General features: G+C 40.9%; 1 pseudogene; it reads left to right on the top strand.

The window, feature by feature from the left end:
* Positions 1 to 3,163: 3,163 nt before the first annotated feature.
* LOC136118408 (large ribosomal subunit protein eL21-like) lies at positions 3,164 to 3,662 on the top strand (annotated as a pseudogene).
* The last annotated feature ends 366 nt before the right edge of the window (positions 3,663 to 4,028 follow it).

Here is a 4,028-nt window from a genome sequence, read left to right as displayed (position 1 = left end):
AAAAATACAAATAGAACTACCATACGACCCAGCAATCCCACTACTGGGCATATACCCTGAGAAAACCATAATTCAAAAAGAGTCATGTACCACAGTGTTCATTGAAGCTCTATTTACAATAGCCCGGAGATGGAAGCAACCTAAGTGTCCATCATCGGATGAATGGATAAAGAAGATATGGCACATATATACAATGGAATATTACTCAGCCATAAAAAGAAACGAAATTGAGCTATTTGTAATGAGGTGGATAGGCCTAGATCTGTCATACAAAGTGAAGTAAGTCAGAAAGAGAGAGACAAATACCGTATGCTAACACATATATATGGAATTTAAGAAAAAAAATGTCTTGAAGAACATTGGGGTAAGACAGGAATAAAGACACAGACCTACTAGAGAACGGACTTGAGGATATGGGGAGGGGGAAGGGTAAGCTGTGACAAAGCGAGAGAGAGGCATGGACATGTATACACTACCAAACGTAAGGTAGATAGCTAGTGGGAAGCAGCTGCATAGCATAGGGAGATCAGCTCCGTTCTTTGTGATCGCCTGGAGGGGTGGAATAGGGAGGGTGGGAGGGAGGGAGACGCAAGAGGGAAGAGATATGGGAACATATGTATATATATATAACTGATTCATTTTGTTGTAAAGCAGAAACTAACACACAATTGTAAAGCAATTATACTCCAATAAAGATGTTAAAAAAAAAAATGTAGGGCTTCACTGGTGGTGCAGTGCTTAAGAATCCACCTGCCAATGCAGGGGACACTGGTTCAAGCCCTGGTCCGGGAAGCTTCCACATACCGTGGAGCAACTAAGCCTGTGCACCACAACTACTGAGCCTGTGGTCTAGAGCCCATGAGCCACAACTACTGAGCCTGCATGCCACAACTACTGAAGCCCACGTGCCTAGAGTCCGTGCTCCGCAACAAGAGAAGCCACCGCAATGAGAAGCCTGTGCACCGCAACGAGGAGTAGCCCCCACTCGCCACAACTAGGGAAAGCCCACGCGCAACAACAAAGACCCAACTCAGACAAAAAAAAACCAAATAGATGTAAAGTAGATGAGGTTACTAACCATACAAATAGTTCAGGGAAAAGTGTCTAAACAGAGGAAGCAGCCAGTGCAAATACTCTAGTGTTTGAGGAACAATAAGGCAGTCTGAAGGATTCCCAATACGCAGAGGCTACTGGGAAGATATTGTTAGGGAGGCATAGGTGTTAGATTCCCCATAAAGCTATATTACCAGCTATTGCATTCACTGTGAGCCAGGAGGAAGCTGACTACTTGAGGAGGGAGCTGATTAATTTGATTCTATTTAACCAGATCACCCTGGAATTTTTAAAGGGCAGATTTATAAGGACAAGGACAATCAGGTGAAATCTATAAGGAAGCTTTTGCATATTCCAGGCAATCAATGATGGTAGCTGAGAGGATTTATTGGAGGATTGAGGTGTGTATTTGAATAAATCATCAAGGATTAACGTTGGCAGGTGAGAGGACCTTGGTCCTTGTCCTCTTTGAAGAAAGAATTCCACAAAGAAACACTGTATAGCAGGCACAGAGTTTATTGGCAGTGCAGTGAGTGCAAATGGAACAAAGATGCAGTTAATTTAGAGCAGAAGCAAAGCAGAAATACACACCCAGAGAAGAGTATGGGCATCCTACCTAATGAGAAGAGTGCCAGAGAGGTGATTTAAATCACTTATATAGGGTGGTTCTTCCCAGTCTTTGTTCTCCTCTGGCCAATTACATCGCTTCTTTTCCCACATATGACCTTTCCCAGTGCCCTGCCCGACACGGGTGCACATCTTTTAGCTAAGATGGATTCCAGCTCGAGGGCCTATGGGAGATTGATAGCACCTACTATGGCGTAACACCCTCTCCCTTTTTGACCACTGAGCAGTCTTTCTGTGCATGTGCAGTGAGGGAGGTCTCCTTGACCTCAGGAGTGATAGATGTGGTCACCTTATCTCTTTGCTCCAGCAGAGCTCAGCTTCTGCCACTAACTTTGTCCTTGAAAAGGACAAAGCTCCTTTGTGTCAGGGCAAACAAAGCTCCAATTCACTCCACTTGACGAACTCCAGCTTTTCAACCCAGCGACCCATCTACCTCCTACTGCAGGACGAAACCAAGTTTTTTGTCCTGAGCAACTAAAAAGATAGGTATGGGGAAAGTCATAGCTGATTTTAGGTTGAAGTGAGAGAAAGAGATCAGAAGTTCAGTTTTAGGCATGTTAAGTTTGAGAACTTTCTCAGAGAGCCACGTGGAGATGTTCAGAAGGTATTTAGTATATAAATCTATACAAACATCTATATATCCATGTAGCTATGCACTTACCTACTTGTAAACCTATTTTAAAAAATTTTTAATTCAATTGTTTTACTTGATTATTCATTTTATATTGCTATGTCTAATGAAACCTCTTATTTATTTTGTTTGTCTGATGCAAATTAATCAGGAATTGGCCAATTAAAAAACTTAACTTGGCAGATGCAAAGCTGACTGTTCCATTGAGATCAATGCTCACAGAAAGATTGTAAGCTAGAATAAATCCTCATTTGATATTTTAAAGATTATGTTAATGTACATTTTCTAGAAACTAAATTTTTCCCATGGAACAAAAATAATTGGTAACATTAAATATTCAGATAGAGATATGTTGTATTTTCCTATGTAATTCAGTAATATATTCATGAGAGTGGTATAGATTTTAGAAATACCATCCAATATTCCAACTGTCAAAACTGTATCGATCTGTAGTGAAGGAGACACTGGCTGAGTTACTGATAGATTGGCTACCTGAATCAACCAGTATTTACTGTAGAAAAAAGACATATTAACAGTTTTTCAGCAACAGGTATCAAATACAGGGAATCAGACATTTATAAAATTGTTTAGGTACTAAAGAAATAAAAGCCAAAGGGAGAATTTGTAAGTTTCAGTTTTACTCATGAGTTTTTAGCCAGAGAATCGGTAAGATGCTGCTTCTCATCTCCCTGCTTCTTCACGACACTGTCACCATTACTATTCCTGGCTTGCAGAGCCAAGGCAATGAAAAATGACTTAAAGTCGCTGGGGAAAAAACCCCAGAACCTCGCTTTTAGAAAAGCATATACTTCTGGTCTTTTGGCGGGAACTGCCATCTTCCAGTAATTCACCAGAATGACCAAAACAAAGGGAAAGAGGAGAGGCACCTGTTATATGTTCTCTAGGCCTTTAGAAAACATGGATTTGTTCCTTTGGCCACATACTTGCGAATCTACAAGAAAGGTGATATTGTAGACATCAAGGGAATAGGCACTGTTCAAAAAGCAATGCCCCACAGATGTCACCATAGCAAATCTGGAAGAGTCTACGATGTTACCTGACCTGGAATGCTGTTACCATTGTTGAAAAACAAACAAGTTAAGGGCAAGATTCTTGCCAAGAGAATTAATGTGTGATAAAGCATATTAAGCACTCTGAGAGCCGAGATACCTTCCTGAAACATGTGAAAGAAAGTGATCAGAAAAAGAAGGAAGCAAAAGAGGAAGATTTTGGGGTTCAACTGAAGCACCAGCGTGCTCCACTCAGAGAGGCACACTTCGTGAGAACCAACAGAAAGGAGCCGGAGCTGTTGGAATCCATTCCCTGTGAATTCATGGCATGGCTGGTGTAAAGAAAATAAAAGACCTGGACTGTAAAACAAACAAACAAAAACACGCACTTCTGCTCACCACTAGTACAGGAAGATTAATAGGACATCCACTTCCTTTCTACCTTCTGAACGTCATGCAAGTTTATCTCATTGGTAGAACTTAAAATCCCATCCAGAAATCTGGAGGCAAGGGAATTGAGATATGTAATTCCCAGGCTTACAGTCCTTCCACCAGAAGGGAGAGCACAGAAGGATTTTGGAACTGATGTCATTGCCAAAATTCCATTATTTCCCACAGTTCAACCTAATGACTTATATTTTAACTTTTGAACAATGGCAAAATCAACAATAGCATGTGTTGATCTATAATAACACAACCCATTCCTC

Source organism: Phocoena phocoena, chromosome 1, assembly GCF_963924675.1.
Source record: "Phocoena phocoena chromosome 1, mPhoPho1.1, whole genome shotgun sequence".
NCBI classification, from domain to species: domain Eukaryota; kingdom Metazoa; phylum Chordata; class Mammalia; order Artiodactyla; family Phocoenidae; genus Phocoena; species Phocoena phocoena.
The sequence above is the reverse complement of the archived record's forward strand: the minus strand, read 5'-3'. Positions and strand labels throughout refer to the sequence as shown.